The sequence below is a fragment of the Notechis scutatus genome, chromosome 1 (genome assembly GCF_049901735.1).
Source record: "Notechis scutatus isolate UNSWTSFEM ecotype Mainland chromosome 1, rNotScu1.2, whole genome shotgun sequence".
Taxonomy (NCBI): domain Eukaryota; kingdom Metazoa; phylum Chordata; class Lepidosauria; order Squamata; family Elapidae; genus Notechis; species Notechis scutatus.
Window position 1 is genome coordinate 180,122,612 of NC_142009.1, and position 18,901 is coordinate 180,141,512.

Genomic DNA, 18,901 nt, shown 5'->3' on the forward strand with positions numbered 1-18,901 from the left:
ATTCAGATTCTTTGCAACAACACAGGAAATATAGCTCTAGTGCAGGGCTGTCAAACTTCCAGCCCACAGGCAGGATGCGTCACGTGCTGGCCACGCCTGTGCCCAATTTAGCAAAGGGGAAAAATGTCCCGATAGGTCATGTGACCCTGCCATTACGATGTGAGTTTGACATCCCTGCTCTAGTGCTTCCCGTTTCTCTTGATCATTGCTGACATGTTTCTAAACCTTGAATGGTGTCAACCTGTTTTGGCTGGCAGAGTGTTGCAGGATGCCATCCAGGCCAGAAACAGGGCGTGGGGAGGCCGTACGTGCCCCCCACCCGTGCCCCGTTTTGGATCCCAGAGGCACCGCATGCTGGTCCTGTGCTATTTCCAGACCGAACCAAAGGGCCAGATTTAAGAACCCCGTGGCCTGTGGGCCTTGAATTTGACACCCCAGGTTTAAAGAGATGATAATTTATTTTAAAAACTGGTGAAAGCTAGAGTAATATATATAATATAAAGTAGGATGGTATTTCAGCAATAGTATGATGGGCAAAACATTAGAGTTATAAATATAAAGTGTTCCCATTGTGAGACATTGTAGGCTATGTTAGTGGACTCCAAAATGATGCAAAGCATGAGAGAATATGGAACACTGAACAAAAAACTACATAGCCTGTGTGCATACAATTGCCAGCTCTGATATAAGCCAGCCCTTGGTTTGCTAAGATAATAAAAGGACATTTTTTTTCTTCTAATGAACCATTCCTTTTACAGAGTGCATATCTCTTATAATTGTCTCCATAAAACTATCAAGAAAGCATTCTCTACTTCATCTTGTCTTTCAAATCCAAGGCTTTCTGTGAAAACAAACATTACTTAGAAATTGCTTCGAAAAAAAATCTTCTTAGGAATGCTTACCAAGCATGGGTGTATAGTTCGTTTTGAAAATAGGTAGGTGGGGAGGGAGGAGGGAGAGAGAGAGAGAGAGAGAGAGAGAGAGAGAGAGAGAGCTGAAACTTGGCAACATTCCACCTACAGTTATATTTAAGCTTAGACTGCTTGCCAAGAGCAAGCTGAACTTTGCCCTACATTGAGTCTAAAAAATAAGAGACAACCAGAAAGCTTTTGAGACTCTCTGAGCATATGTTTCTTTGGAGGAGGGTGGATCTCCTCCTTATGCAGATAGCCGGTGAGTGGGCTGTAGGGTTTATCTGCTGGCTACACTCCAAACTTCCATTCCTCTGAAGGACATAGAGACTCTGAGGCATTCATATGCTCTCTGCATGGCCTGTCTACAGGTTCCTGAATTCATTATTCATTCATTATTTCATTATTCATGAAAAAACCCCATATTTTTATTAAATAATCCCCATAATGTAAGGCCATGATTTCTCTTCTACTCAGATGGTCTCTGCTAATAATAGCATAAGGACACCCGTTCTGAAGCATACAAGGGTAATCAAATCATAACAATGAGTAACTCCGGTTTCTGTTCTTTTCTGCCACATATACGGTACTTCCTTGGTTATGTTTGTCAGTATCCTACAGCAAGATGAGGCTGAGAAATTATTTATTAAGAAAGTTTCAGTTTGGAAACCAATGGTGTTTGAAGAAATGGAAAATCACTTCTCCATTCCTCTAAATGTCATCTTGCTTTTTTATTTCTGAATCAAAATTGGCAAATTTCTTAAAGTGTCATGACACAGAAATGGGATGTAAAAATTTAATACTGATATTCTGATTTCCTTTATAGCTAAGGTGTGGTTAATTTGTGCAATGTGACTCTGAATGCATAATCTTTATTTATTATTTATTTATTTTTGTCAATTGCTTACAAGATAATAGGTATAAGTAACAACATAGTTATGAATACATGGATACATGTAAGAAAAATAAAAAAAGAAAAGAAAAGAAACATAGGACAGGGACGGTAGGCACGTTGGTGCGCTTATGCACCCCCCCTACAGACCTCTTAGGAAAGGGGTGAGGTCAATAGTAGAAAGTCTAAGGTTAAAGTTTTTGGGGTTTGGGGAAGAAACCACAGAGTCAGGTAGAGTATTCCAGACATTGACCACTCTGTTGCTGAAGTTGTATTTCCTGCAATTAAGTTTGGTGCGATTAACCCTGAGTTTGTATCTATTGTTTGCTCTTGTGTTGTTATGGTTGAAGCTTTGACAGGTAGGACATTGCAATGTATGATTTTATATACTACACTTAGATCGGACCGAAGGTGGCATAGTTCTAGTTTTCTAGGTCTAGAATTTCAAGTCTGGTGGCATAAGGTATTCTGCAACGAGTAGAGGAGTGGAGAACTCTTCTTGTTAAATATTTCTGGACTTTCTCAACTGTGTTAATATCAGATATGTAATGTGGGTTCCAGACTGATGAGCTGTATTCGAGTATTGGTCTAGCAAATGTTTTGTATGCTCTGGGTATTAGTGTAATATTACCAGAGAAAAAGCTACGTAAGATTAGGTTAACAACTCTTAACACCTTTTTGGCTATGTAGTTACAGTGGGCTCTAGCACTTAGGTCATTTGAGATAAGTACTCCAAGATCCTTGACAGAGTTTGGATCATCAACAAGGTCTTGACTATTCAGCCTGTATTTTATTTTCTGATTTTTTTTGCCAATATGTAGGACAGAGCATTTATTTCTTGAGATTTGAAGTTGCCATTTGTTTGACCATTCTGATACATAGTCAAGGTCTTTCTGAAGGGTAGCAGTATTGTCTGTGGTGTTGAACAGCTTTACATCATCAGCGAAGAGAACGCAGTTGCTCTTGATATGATCACAGAGGTCGTTTATGTAGAGTATGGTCCACTCTTTTCATCCATTCAGTGATGGCAAATCTATGACATACATGCCATGCCATGGTGCGTTGGGGACATATCAGCATTTAATGACCCGTGACAACAATTATTCTTGAAAACATGCCCCATTCTCACATGATTTTCAAAGGTTGCAGAGGCTGTACAAGAATGAGCTGTATTCTTGCACGGCTTCTGGAACCTCCATATATCTCACAAGAATAGACTGTGATTTTACACAGTTTTTGAAGACTGGAAAGACCAAGGAAGAGCATTCCCTGAAGCTACCTCAAGAACAAAGGCTTTGTGTGACCTAGAGCAGCGTTGGGTGGGCTGCAGGGGCCTGCCAACCAAAAGAGAACACTGCCTGAAGGTGAGCAGTGTGTGACAGATTCTGGGGAGCACTGGGCTGTGGGGGCAATTGCACTGTTCCCCAAGGCTTACAGCTGTTTGATAATAATGCAATGTGACCTTTTAGAGGGGCAGCGGTGGCATTAGGGCTGAAGTCAAAGAGTGGGCCTCTACTTTGGCCCCAGGCTTGGGGCAGCCACCAAGTGCCATTATTCAGAATGGCCTAGATGAAAGGGAAATTTTTCTTTTGTTCAGGAGTGTGAGGGCAGGATGACACTCCAGAAGAGTGAAGTATTTTCTGAATTTTTGACCTGCTGAGCCCATCACTGGTTCAGCTTAAGATATCGCCTTGCTGGGTCTACCTGAGAATTCTGGGACTTGTAGAGCTGAAGAAGCTTCTTGGATGAGAAGCAAAATCTCTTCAAAGAAAAAACAGAAAGTCCAGTTGCCTCTTGAAAAAGCACCTTTGGGAAACCATGACTTGGATGACTAAGAATTTCCATAGTCATCTGGGATTTATAGTTCACCATACTGGAAAAGTGCCTGGAAGACTAGTTTGCCTAGAATTCCTGAAGTAGGGTTAGTTCCATGTAAATTGAGAACACATCAGAGGTGGTATTCAGCAGGTTCTGACCAGTTCTGGAGAACCGGTAGTGGAAATTTTGAGTAGTTCAGAGAACCAGCAAATACCACCTCTGACTGGAGATTTTACAGTATCCTTCCCCTGCCACGCCCACCAAGCCACGCCCATGGAACCGGTAGTAAAAAAAATTGAATCCCACCACTGGAATCCCACCACACTTCAGGTTATTATGTTTTTTGCATAGTCACTGAAACTCTTTCATTTCAGCATATATTTGTTTAAAAGATTTCTTATGAATATTTTTTGACTTTTATCTAAGTATGACAAAGCTTCTCCCATCTTACTCCCATATCTGCACAATAACACGAAGTTCAGCATTATGTGTTGTGGATTCTTTTGCTAATTGATAAATTAATGCAAATTATGCATTCTGAGGAAAATATTTTCATCTAACTTGGATATTTAAACTTGGGGGCTCTTTATTATGGATTTTTTTTTCCTGTTAATATTGCTTATTGCTGATTGTTGTTTGTATTTTGATTGTTTATTATATGCCAGTCAGAATCATGTTGCTTGTGTTGGATGGTCATATAAATTCTTAAATAAAACAATGAGAGGGAATTCATTTTTATAGATTTGTGAAATCTGTTATTGAAATATAGAACCTGCCTTGCATTCAGTTTCAAAATGGCTTTGTCCAGTATTCTGCAGTTACAGGGATCAAGATCTCTTACCATCGGGTAGGAGATATAGAAGCATAGCCAGCCGCACCAACAGGCTGAAGAACAGTTTCTATCTATGGGCTGTCAGACTTCTGAATGGAAAATAACATCATGTCAACATAGTATGATAGATTTGCGGGGCCGGTTGTGGAACAAGGTCACATAGTGTAATAAGATTGGAACTGGGTTAGGGACTTCTGTCCTTACTGTGAGTTGTGTTTGGGAGGGGTGTACGAAGGGAGGCTCAGCCAATCTCATTGTACACATGTTGTACTCTGACAATAAAGGTAATAATAATAAGATACAGTCAAGAGGATCCAGATACAGCAGTTCAGAGTCACCTTATAGGGGAGATGGGTGGCATAAAATAATAATAAATTAAAATAAAATAAAAATGCACCTGGCATGTATCAAAGCCGGTTCTGTTTGTGCTTTATCTGGCAAGTTTACCTCTCCTATCCCTCATAACAGGCATTAAAGCAGATGTTCTTCAACATCGAGGAACAACCATTGTTTTACTTATTAAACTTATATGCTGCCCATCTCACTATCAAAATTGATTCTGGGTGTTTTTAGGAAATACAAGGAGCTATAACAACAGGAAGAACAAAGTAAAGATGAGAAAGCCCTAACACCCCATTTTGTCTTAAAAAAGTGCTTTCAGGGGTCAATTCTCTGATAAACACATGCAGTTCCTGTTAAGATGTATGCTTTTATGAAGAAACTGAGCACAACACAAACAATTTACTATATTAGAAAGTTATAAACTCCAGAGTAATGGGTGGAAGGATAGTCTAGGAGCTGTGTGATATCTATTTTGTATTTTTGAGTCAATGTTGAATTCTGGCAATTCCTTGCAGTTTTCTTGGCAAGATTTTCAGAAGTGGTTTGCCCTTGCTTTTTTCTTCCCATGGCTGACAGAGAGTGATTGACCCAAGGTTACACAGCAGGTTTTCATGCCTAAAGCAAGACTACAACTCACAATCTCCTGGTTTTTTTTTGTCTGGTGGCTTTAATCACTACATCAGACTGGCTTTCATTATGTAAACACAAATGTCATAATTTGGTGGTGATGAAAATTATGCTATGATGGGAAGAAATTTTATGTTCTCTTCCAGTAATACTTTTTTTCAATAGAATGCAATGCCAGGGAGTTTTGCATAATCAAGGGCAGCTCTTTGACAGCTATAAAATAAAGGATATATTGAGATGGGAAACCCTAACCTTTTATGTATATAGAGAAACTTTACTTGTCCTTCTTTGAACCTTGCCTTATTTCTCCAGATCAGCTGAATGAGAAACAAACATTTGTCAGCAATCTTGCAAGGATGGAAAGAACATGGCAATCATGGTGTTCAATGCCCTGAAATAGTTTTATAAAGCAAAAGGTTGCCTATGACTATGCAGCAAGTAATTTCAATAAAGATTTTTATGGAAAGGTTTCACATGAGTGAAATCAATACATTTTATGAGCCTTTCACTTCTGACCAGGCTGATGACAAACCTCTTGATTGCCTTGACTTCTCACCACATATTTGTTGGAACCAACATAGATATTAATGGACCATGAAGGTTTCAAGGAGAATGGATAAGAATGACTTTCTCCCTTCTTTGCCAATGATCGAGATTAAAAGTTGCCACAAAACCAAAGTGCAATTCTTGGGATTTGCTCTCTTTCATCTGTAATTTATTCTTCATATATATCTCCTGTCAACACCAAGCACATCTTTAGAGCAGATCTGCGAAGACTCAGTGGTCCAAATGAATTCAAAGCTTTTTTCAGCTTTAGACACTTCAGTGGTTTTCACTTACAGTCCAATTGCTGTCAGCACCGGCCTATGTAACCAGCAATCAAAGATAATAGAAGCTATAGGACAACACAATGAGAAGAAGATGAAGAAAATGGGTTTTCTCTTCTCTGGTTACATATAGATGGTCTTTAGATATTGGTCACTCTTAATAAGGTTTCTCAATCTTGGCCATTTTAAGATGTGTGGATTTCAATTCCCAGATTTCCTCAGGGAGCACTGGCTGGGCAATTTTGGAAATTGAAGTCCACACATCTTAAAATGGCCAAGTTTGAGAAACACTTTTCTTAATGTTTGTGGTATGATCAAGAGCTACCAGGTATGAGGCTAGCACAGGGCTGTCAAATTTGTGGTCTGTGGGCCGCATGCGTCACATGCTTTAGCGAAGGGAAAAAAATGTCACGATGTGTCACTTGACAATGTCGTGATGATGTGAGTTTGACACCCATGGGCTAGCATATAGTGAGCAGAACCATCTCTCTCTCCCTCCCTCCCTCCATTTTTATTTCCATGTACATGTATACATCTGAATTACACTGTGTTGTTTCTCTGTGTAATATAACGTACATGGGTATATGCATAATTTTGCATTTATCTGCGCCAACTCAGAAAGCTCAAACTGCCTAAGGAGCTGCTGATCCAGTTCTACAGAGGAATAATTGAGTCTGTCATCTGCACCTCTATAACTGTCTGGTTTGGTTCTGCAACCCAATGGCAGACACAGACTTCAGAGGATAATTAGGACTGCAGAAAAAACAATGACTACCAACCTGCCTTCAGTCGAGGACCTGTATACTGCACGAGTCAAAAAGAGGGCTATGAAAATATTACATATCCCGGACATAAACTGTTTCAACTCCTTCCCTCAAAATGACGCTATAGAGCACTGCACACCAGAACAACTAGACACAAGAACAGTTTTTTCTCGAAAGCCATTACTCTGCTAAACAAATAATTCCCTCAACCCCGTTCAACTACACTACTATTACTGTTAATCTTCTCATCACTCCTTATCACCCATCCCTTCCCACTTGTGACTGTATGACTGTATGAACTTTGTCGCTTGTATCCTTACAATTTATATGGACTGTTTCCTAGTATGATTTGATTGCTTATTGTACCCTATGACTATCATTAAGTGTTGTATCTTACGATTCTTGACTCTTGACGAATGTACCCTTTCTTTTATGTATACTGAGAGCATTTGCACCAAGACAAATTCCTTGTGTGTTTGGCCACTAAAGAATTGGGCATTAACATTTGGCCACTAAAGAATTCTATTCTATTCTATTCTATTCTATTCTATTCTATTCTATTCTATTCTATCTTGTCATTTTATGTAGTGTATATTAGAGGTTGTGACCCTTTGAGAGCTGCATGCAATGGAATTTCATTTTAATGTATGCTGATTAGTGTACATTCAAAGTGACAATAAAGTTATTCTAAGTTCTAATGAGAACCGATAAGATAAGGCCCTAATCTGTTATCCACAGACTGAAAACTCATGCTGCTTAGCCAACATGAAAACTTCTACCTTTATGAGGAATTCTGTGACTTGCCAATTCAATGCATCTGGAAGGTACTAAGCTGAGAAAGACTGATAAAAAAACCTCTCAGGCATATTATGTATTGAGTATTCTATTTTAGCACAATCATCCCAATCCATTAAAAAAATGTTAGGTCTGTGCTTTTACATATGACACAAAGTGATATCTTTGTGATCTTTGTATCACGTGAATGGAGATAAGACATAAGGAGAGAACTGTGCCAGGAATTGGGCAGAGGCAAATCAGGTAATTCTGAGGCCACTTCTTTCGGTTGTTCAAACTTTTGCTGACTATAAGATTGCTGAGTCACATTTTGAGTTGCACAAGAGAGCAAGGCAAATAGTAACAATAACACAAAAGTACTGTATTTTGGTCTAATTGTTAACCCCAGATCACACTATTATGGTATGAATATTTTACAATATTTTACAAGAAATATATGTTAAATATTTCCAGCATGGACTCTGTTCCCTTTCCATTGCAATAGAATATGGGTATGTTATACACATATAGTTAACAACAGCAGAAGAGGCCTACTGATTAAAAGAGTTAATCTAGTCCAGCATTATATTCCCAAAATGACCAAGCTGATCACATTGGATCAATGAATGAAGCAATACTTTCTCCCCTTTGTGACTGGGGTATTGATATTCAGATGTATGGCAGTCCTTGTTATTATAGGCTGGGATATCATAAGAAGTGTAATAGAATGAAGACTAATCATGGACATATTGTGGCTCACTTTTATTGAGTTAGCTGCTTCATTCTCTGTAAGTGGTGTGTTTCTAAGCTATATCCTCCCTGGATGTATTTAATCTACACTAAGCTTGCCCACTATAAATAATGGCTCAATAACTCAGTGCATAATACTGTATTATTATTGTTATATGATGCAAATCATAGTGTTACAAAAGATGGGAATAAGCTCCCCAATTCATTTTTTTCCATGTGAAAAAGGTACATATAACTACCATTTTCCTCTTTCTTTGTACTAGTGTTTGGGGGGGGGGGGGGGGGGGGGGGGGGGGGGGTTGGTGGGGGGGTGGGGGGGGGGGGGGGGGTTTTGGGGTTTTGGTTTTTGGGTTTTTTTGTTTGCCTTTGGGGGTGGGGCGGGGGGCCCGCCGCCCTTTTCTTTTTTTTTTTTTTGTTTTTTGTGACTTAGGGTTTGGGGGGAAACCCTAATTTGGATTGTTTTTTTTTTTTCAAAAAGTTTTTTTTTTTTTCTCAAACGCGATACTTTTTTCTTTTTTTTTTTTTTTTTTTTTATAATACTCAAGGACATAATTCTGCTATTATTGACCTTATTTTTGAGAAAACAAAATTTCCAATATTCTCTAGGCTTTCCCAGATAATAATTTAGATTTATCCTTTATGCTCTAGATTAGATCTCTGGATAAAAGAAAAGGTTCTTTTACACACAACTGCTTTTCACTTGTTGATTTCACAACTTTGTGTTGAGTCTGTTTTTGATTCGATGCATCTAGGACCCTATAGAAGACATTCTTACTTTCTGCAATATGAGGGCTGCAAAGCTTTTGTGTATAGCCATTTTACTATTATCAGGCTCTTGTTACCGCCTGTTTTCTGGGCTCAAACCAGCTTCTCTCCCCTATTCTTTCCACGTATGTTCTAGATCTTTTAAACACAATAGAAGAGTGTCTTTGTGGCTTTGTAGCCCCGCTTCTAGGGAAGACCTCTATCCCATTATAGGAATGGCTTTTGGAGAAAAAGAAAAGAAATTGTCAGGTTCCTAAGATCCCTATTCTGGTGGGGAGGGGGCCCTGGATGCTCCGTTGCAACTTTAATAACAGATAACAGATAACAGATAATCAGAGTTGGAAGGGACCTTGTAGGTCATCTAGTCCAACCCCCAGCCCAAGCGGGAGCCCTACACCATTTCTGACAAATGGCAGCCCAATCTCTTCCTGAAAGTCTCAAGTGATGGCGCTCCCACAACTTCCAAGGGCAAGCTGTTCCATTGGTTGATTGTTCTCACTGTCAGAAAGTTTCTCCTTATTTCCAGGTTAAATCACTCCTTGTTCAGTTTCCATCCATTGTTCCTTGTCTGGCCTACAGGTGCTTTAGAAAATAGCTTGACCCCTTTCTCCCTGTGGCAGCCCCTCAAATATTGGAAGACCGCTATCTTGTCTCTCCTGGTCAATCTCTTTACTAGACTAGCCAAGCCCAGTTCCTGTAACCGTTCTTCACATGTTTTAGTCTCCAGTCCCCTAATCATCCTGGTTGCTCTTCTCTGTACTTTTTCTAGAGTCTCAATATCTTTTTATAAGGTGGTGAACAAAATTGGATGCAGTACTCTAGGTGTGGTCTTACTAAGTCTTTATAGACTGGTATTAGTACCTTTCTTGATCTTGCTTGTAACCCTCTGTTAATACAACTTAGGATTGCATTAGCTTTTTTGGCTGCTGCTGCACACTGCTGGCTCATATTTAGCTGGTTGTCCACTAGGACTCCAAGATCCCTCTCACAGTTACTACTATTGAGCCTGGTTTCACCCAGTCTATATGTGTACTTTTGGTTTTTCTTTCCTAAGTGTAGGACTTTACTTTTCTCTACATTGAATTTCATTTTGTTAGATATGGCCCAGTGTTCTAGTCTGTCAAGATCCATCTGGATCTTGAGCCTATCTTCTTGGGTGTTAGCTATTCCTGCCAGCTTAGTATCATCTGCAAATTTGGTAAGTTCCCCTTCTATTCCCTCATCTAAGTCATTAATGAAGATATTGAAGAGTACTGGGCCTAAGATGGAATCTTGTGGCACCCCACTGCTTACTTCCCTCCATGTAGACTTAGATCCATTAAGGACTACTCGTTGAGTACGGTTTGTCAGCCAGTTACGAGTCCATCTAGTGGTTGGTGCTATCTATTCCACATTTTTCTAGCTTACTAAGAAGTAGGTTGTGGTCTACTTTGTAGAATGCCTTGCTGAAATCTAAATATATTATGTCCACAGTATTTGCTGGTCTACTAATTTAATCACTATGTTGAAGAATGAAATAAGATTGGTTTGGCATGATCTGTTCTTAACAAATCTGTGCTGACTGCTAGTTATTACTTTACTTGTTTCTCGATGTTGGCAGATCTGTTTTTATATTATCTTTTCCAGTATCATCCCGGGTATTGATGTTAGGGTGATTGGTCTATAGTTTCCTGGGTCTGTTTCCCCCCCCTTTTTTGAAGATGAGAAGCCCCATCAGCTCTTTTCCAGTCCTCTGGTAGTTCCAGGATTTTTGAAAGATATGGTGCAGTGGTTCTGAGATGAACTCTGCCAGCTCCTTTAAAACTCTGGAATGTAATCCATCAGGCCCTGGTGATATGTGTTCATCAAGATCAAACAGGTGTTTTCTTACTATTTTTTTTGCTTATTTTAACTTTTATTTCTGGTCTGTCTTTTACAGTGATGTTTTTGGTGGGTTGAGCTATAGTATTTTTTTGCGTGAAGACGGATGCAAAGAATGAGTTAAGCAGTTCTGCTTTCTCTCTGTTGCCTGTTACTTCCTTGCCGTCTTCTCTCTTTAGTGGACTGACTGTTTCTTTGATTTTTTTCTTGTTATTTATATGTTGGAAGAAACTTTTAAAATTATCTTTGACTTTTGTTGCAAGTCTTTTTACGTTCTGAGCCTTTGCTATCCTGACTTCGTCTTTGCAGATTCTGGCTATCTGCTGATATTCTTTATTTATTTATTTATTTGATTTGTCAATCTTACAAGCTTACAAGATAATAGGTATAAGGATAAACATAGTTATGAATACAAGAAATGAGTACATATAAGAAAAATAAAAGAAACAATAGGACAGGGACAGTAGGCACTTTGGTGCGCTTATGTATGCCCCCTACAGACCTCTTAGGAAAGGGGGTGAGGTCAATAGTAGAAAATCCAAGGTTAAAGTTTTTGGGGTTTGGGGAAGAAACCACAGAGTCAGGTAGAGTATTCCAGAGTATTGACTACTCTGTTGCTGAAGTTGTATTTCCTGCAATTAAGTTTGGTGCGATTAACCCTGAGTTTGTATCTATTGTTTGCTCTTGTGTTGTTATGGTTGAAGCTGAAGTATTCATTGACAGGTAGGACATTGCAATGTATGATTTTATATACTACATTTAGATCGGATCGAAGGCGGCGTAGTTCTAGGTTTTTTAGGTCTAGAATTTCAAGTCTGGTGGCATAAGATATTCTACAACGAGTAGAGGAGTGTAGAACTCTTCTTGTGAAATATTTCTGGACTTCCTCAACTGTGTTAATATCAGATACATAATGTGGGTTCCAGACTGATGAGCTGTATTCGAGTATTGGTCTGGCAAATGTTTTGTATGCCCTAGTTAGTAGTGTGATATTACCAGAGAAAAAGCTACGTAGGATTAGATTAACAACTCTTAATACATTTTTGGCTATGTAGTTACAGTGGGCTCTAGCACTTAGGTCATTAGAGATGAGTACTCCAAGGTCCTTGACAGAGTTTGGATCATCAACAAGGTCTTGACTATTCAGCCTGTATTTTATTTTCTGGGTTTTTTGCCAATATGTAGGACAGAGTATTTATTTGTTGAGATTTGAAGTTGCCATTTGTTTGACCATTCTGAAACATAGTTGAGGTCTTTTTGAAGGGTAGCAGTATTGTCTGTGATGTTGAATAGCTTTACATCATCAGCAAAGAGAACGCAGTTGCTCTTAATATGATCTCAGAGGTCATTTATTAGAGTATGAAGAGAGTTGGTCCTAGAACACTGCCTTGGGGGACTCCACTGTTGACAGGTACAGAATTTGATAAGACACGCCCAATTTTGACCATTTGTTATCTGTTTGACAGGAATGCTTCTATCTAGTTATGCAGTTGTCCAGAGATACTATAAGATCTTAGTTTTAGTAGTAGTTTGTCATGTACCACTGAATCAAAGGCTTTACAGAAGTCTATGCAGATTGCATCTATTGCTTTGCCCTGATCGAGTTGTATAGTCCATATATTTTTGCAGTGTAAGAGTTGCAGATTACAGGATAGTTTTTTCCTGAAACCAAATTGTTTATTAGAGAGTAGGTTGTTTGTTTCTAAGTGGAGGATAATGGATTGGTTAATAATTGATTCCATGACTTTACAGGTGATGCAGCATAAAGAGATTGGTCTGTAATTTTCAACTAGATTGGGGTCTCCCTTTTTGAAGATGGGGATGACTGTGGCTTGCGACCATAGGTTTGGCAAGGAGCTGGTCCTGAAAGATTTTCCAAAGATTATGCTTAGAGGTTCTGCAATGGCAGTGGATAGCTTTTTTAAGAAGTAGGCACATATTCCATCTGGTCCAATAGATAGAGATGGTTTTAGATTGTGTAGTGCTTTTTCAACATTGTCTTCTGTAAAATTGATACGTATTAGATCTTTGTATTCTGCCTTAGTTGTATGTCCTTCTTTCCATTTTTTGTACTTGTCCTTTTTTTTCTTTCAATCTGCCAGAGAGATTTTTGTGCAGCCATGCTGGTTTCTTCTTGGATTTCTTGTTTTTCTTTCTCAGTGGTATTGTGCTGGTCTGGGCTTCTATGATAATACTTTTCAGAGTTTCCCAAGATTCTTGAGTTGTTTTCCCCTTTAGGATTGGCATCCATGGAATCTTTTCCAAGTTCTCTCTGAGTTTATTAAAATAAGCTCTTTTAAAATCCAAGACTCTGGTGGCATTATGTTCTATTGCTTGTGTTTGTGTTATGTTGAATTCTAGTATGACATGGTCACTCTCACCAAGGTTCCTGCAGTTTCAACTCCCTCTATCACTTCTTCTCTGTTTGTAAGAATTAAATCCAGTATGGCTGTCCCTCTAGTTTCATCCTCTACCTTTTGGACAACAAAGTTGTCAGCTAGATTGGTTAGGAACTTATTTGATTTCTCACTTGGTGCAGAATTAGTTTTCCAATTGATATCAGGATAATTGAAGTCTCCCATTACTATTGTTGTGTGTTTTCTGCATATGTTTGTTAGTTGGTTGGCAAAAAGGACATCTATTTTTTCTGCTTGATTGGATGGCCTATAATATAGACCTATGGCCATGTCATTCTTTTTTTCTTTTATATTGACCCATATGCATTCTAGGAGGTTTTCATCTTTGGTTTTATGCATTTCTGTAGCAATATAGTGATCCTTTACATACAGTGCAACTCCACCTCCTCTTTTATGGGGTCTGGTTTTTTTTTGAATAGTTTGTATCTTTCTACCAGTATGTTCCAATCATGGGTTCCATCCCACCAAGTTTCTATTATTCCAACTATATCATATCTACCTTCATGTATTACATAGTTCGAATTCACCCTGTTTGTTTCCCAGACTTTGTGCATTTGTATATAGGCACTTGAGATCTTTATGTCTGACACTATGTTTATTGTCTACATAACCTGTGTTGTGACTGCCTGCCCCTACTTTCTTGCCACCTGTTTGATTAATGCACATGGTATGGCACTCCATATTAAATGCTTGGTTTTGGTTGACAGCAAGGTTGGTAATCTTACCTGCACAAACATCTATTTTGCATGCACTGATATCCTTATTAATTTTCGGTTGGTGGGGACAGAAATGTTCTGCATCCATTAATTCTCTGTCCCCGCTGTTCAGTTTAAATGTTTATCCAGGAAATTTGTGAATTTAATGCCAAGTAACTCAATCCCTTTCTTTGATGGATACAAACAATCTCTTTTGTACAGTTTTTCTTTTTTCTTTTAATAAAGTTTTATTGAGTTTTAACAAAGCAAATAAAACATCTTATTTGAGTACAGCATGGTTCTGGATTATCACATTTCCATAAGGACACAATTTCATATGCATATTCATCTTATGTATTCAACTTCATATCTTATTACTCTTTTTCCAACTTCTCACTCTTTCTCCCTTCTCTTAATTTTCTTTTATGGTTATCTCATTTTCTTCTTATTCAATTGTATTTCTTTTTCCTAAATTTCTGTATCTTTTTATTCATTATAATTTCGTCTGTCTTGTTTACAATTTCATATGTTCTTTTCCAACATTCTTAAAAAGCAAAATTCCCCCTATGATTGCCAATCAGAGTGCAACACCTTTAAGTCTTATTGTTATTATCATATGAAATCTCATTAAACATTAAATTTGTGTATTCTAAAATTATAACATTCAAATTTCTAATATCTATTTTATATCATATAAATCTCATCATTCAGACCTCCCCTTGAAAATGTAATAAGAAAAATCCTAAAAACATAGCAAAAACAATATATATATATATATATATATATATATATATATATATATATATATATATATTTCTTAAGTTTCGGTATTCATGTATGGGTTGTTGGTTGAGTATTTTCCTCATTGTAGTTCTTGTTGAGAGTTCAGCAGAATCTCATCTGCCATCATCAGGCTCTATATATATATTATATATCCTTCAGCTTTACTGTAAAAGTCTAACTACAGACGAACACAATACAAAAGCCTGATGATGGCAGATGAGATTCTGCTGAAACGTTGCTACAACTTTAAAAGCACCACTACTATGACTGGGAAAATACCGAACAAAGTGAAGGATATATATATATATATATATATATATATATATATATATATATATATATATATATATATATATATATAAAACATTAGTAGTTATTCAAATTCATTCTAGTACTGGTATGAGCCTTGTAAATCTTTTACGTTTTTTTTTAATATTTATCAATCTTTAAGAATAATTGAAATGTTTCCCTCCCTTCTTCATTATTACATTAATTGTTAATAAGCATACCATTGGATAGTCATACAGTTTTATCTTATAAATTATTTACTATTAATAAGCAAAATAATTATTCAAATTCATTCTAGTGACTGGTATAGATTTCCTTATAAATCTTTCACATTTCTTTTCAATATTTTATCAATCTTTAGAAACAATTACAATGTTTTCCTCCCTTCTTTATTATTGCATTAATTATAAATAAACATACCATTACATAACAATTCAGTTTTATCTCATAGATTATTTACTTATTTCATTTCTAACTCATTACAGTATTCTACTGTCACAACACTATCTTTTGTACCTTTGCAGAATCCTCACTTTTAACTTAATTTAGCCATTGTCTCTGTGTTTTCTATCTGAGCAAATACCTTTAATCTTAGTATGTTTCGGGGCGCTCCAGCGGCGAGCACAGATTGAAACGGCACACAATTGCGGATTTCGGTCTGTCGCTGAAGAAACCCAAACTGGAAGTCCTCTTTTGTACAGTTTTTCATTGGACCAGCTGCAGACATCATGACTGATAAAACCAAAGCCTTCCCTTTGACACCATTTTTTTAGCCACACATTAAACCTTTTTGTTCCTTGTATACTGGTAGAACCTCTGAAAAGATAAGCCTACAGCCCGTATTACTAAGTTCATATCCCAAGCTCTGGAAGTCTTTCTGAACAGAAAGTACATCCTTCTGGGACAGATCATTTGTATCAAGATGTATAATAGCATCAACATCACAGTCCTTACTGGCATTCTTGACTATCTTAAGAATACCCCTCTTGTCTCTGCTGGCAGTAGCATCTGGCAGACACCTGACCTCTTTCAAAACCTCCATATCCTTTCCTAAATTTACATCCCTTACAATTGAGTCCCCAACCAGAAGGTGGTTTCTCTCTTTGGATGCCTTGCTCTTCTTGTGTGACTGGTGTGTAATACCTGATTCACACTTTCTCCTTTCCAAAGTAAGTTCTTCTTCTTGGACCATGATCTCCAGCTTATTTGAGTTATCATTATCACAACTACCTTGACCTGTCACTTTAGTGTCCCTATTAAGGTCAGCAAGGGCACTGTATCTGTTATGCTGGGACACAGCAAAAGTTTTATGTTTATGGTTGTGCTGTCCAGACAGTTTAGAGTTAATGGAATTTGGGATAGTTACTTAGGATTTGAGAGCTGTCCCCTTGAGGGAATGCATCATGGTAAATGTAGTTAAGGTATCCTGGGAAATTTAGTTCATGTCATGTGGCCACATCTGTAATCCTGATTGGTCACTAAATTGACCCTTGTTGTATTTGAGGAGGCTCCCTCACTTTTGCCTGAATCCACCATACCATGCAGCTGCTTCAATCATCACGGGGATGAGACTTCATTATCTTTCTACACCACAATTCAGATATGCAAAGGATTGGACATTAAGAAGAACCTCATCATAAATGTGAGTTGATAGGATGCCTGATGAACCAATAAAAAGACTTTGTATGGATGTTTTGTGGAGTTGCTATACCCATCCAGAGCATAATAAGCAGAACAATGGTCCACAGCTCTCACCCTTCCAGATCCCATGGTTGTCCATAATGCCCTTTTCCTGTAGGATCTTTGTGGTAGTGGGGGCTGGTAGCATGGCAGCTCAATAGATGGCTGGATTGGGCACCTAATTTCTGCTTGGAGAGTACAGATTAGAGATTCTAGGTAGGTAATCTGTCCGTGTAGACTGGTATTTTTTTTACAAAGAGGACAGTATCCAAGTTTGAAAAGAGTACTGCGAAAGACAGCTGTAAAACAAGTATTACACTGGACTAAGCCAGTCATTTTGAAATAAAATAAAGTCACAATCTCAAGCGCACTAACCCTAAATGTATTATTGGTATTTTTGGTTTATAGTTATATAAATTATCTTTCTCCTAATCCTGTATCTGGTCTTCCAGTCACTTTGATGTACCTGCTTGGGAAAGTGAGGGGGAGGGATTGGTCTGAGGCCATCTGTTTTGTATCAGCTCCAAAGGAACTAGCAAAGCGCCTGAGAACAACTTCTTATCACCTTCTCAGCTTGAGTTCTCATAACAACTTTGCACTTATGGATTGGCTCACCTCAGACTGGACATAGGAGAGCGGAAAATTCAGATCCTGCCTTGCTTTCCTTGCTATCACTTTCCCCAGGGGTGGGATTCAAATTTTTTAACAACTGGTTCTGTGGGTGTGGCTTAGGTGGTGGGCGTGGCTTGGTGGTCATGTGATTGGGTGGGCATGGCGTGGCAGTCATGTTATTGTCTGGGTGTGGCCAACTCAACATCCCTCACATAGAGGCATGCATCTCTTCGTCTGGCCTTTCATGACTGTGAGGATGCTGCAACAGTCATTAGTGTGAAAAGTGGTCAGAAGTCACTTTTTTCAGTGCCATTGTAACTTTGAATGGTCACTCCACACAAGCAAAATACCAGCAAAGGAGGGGGAAAAAACTCCAGAGACGTTCCTGAGACAGGAAGTCTAGTCCTGCCAAGAATGTAATAAGGGTTAACGGAGAGGCAGTTTCTGTAAGCAACACCAGAATGTTTCCTTCCTGTCTTCCTTACAGGATTAGGCCAGTAATTTCTTCTAACAACCGGTTCTCCGAACTGCTTAGAATGTTAACAACCGGTTCTAGCGAATAGGTGAGAACCGGTAGAATCCCACCCCTGACTTTCCCTCAATAAATGTTTCCTTTTGAAATAATGCCTGTTTCAAGAGTTCTGCTTTCTTGAGGAGAGAGGAAAGGCAAGACCTTTATGAAATGACACACCAAGGCACAGAACATAAAAACTAAAGACATGGCGGTAGGATCTGGAGTGAGGACCTGATTCAGGCATGTGTTTTGTATTCTCTTAATACTGGTACCACTGGTCTACAAATTTGGGAAATTATCAACATTCAAAATAAAATGAGTTAATTTTACATATTTTGATTAGATGAATTAGAAAATAGGTGATAAAGGCTAAAGTTTTCAAGATATTTCACAATAAAGAATTATACATAGGTGAGTATATTTGCCTACAAGGGAGGGAGGTGTCTAATGATCATGATGCCTCATAACTTCTCGACAAAGTAGGGTAAAACAATAAAAATGGTACCACGTGGGAGTGTATAAACTTATCTTCACTTTGAGAACAGCAAGACGGATAACTATGAAAAACATGTGGAAAATTTGCTTTGGTCCTATAAAGCCCTTGGTTGCAAACATGTCACTGAAAATTCACTTCTTACACTTGCATTTAGACTATTTCCCCTTTGAACTGTGGTTTAGTGAGTGATGAGCATGGGGAGACATTCCACCAGGATATCGCAGGCATGGAGAAAATATACCAAGGGAAATGGA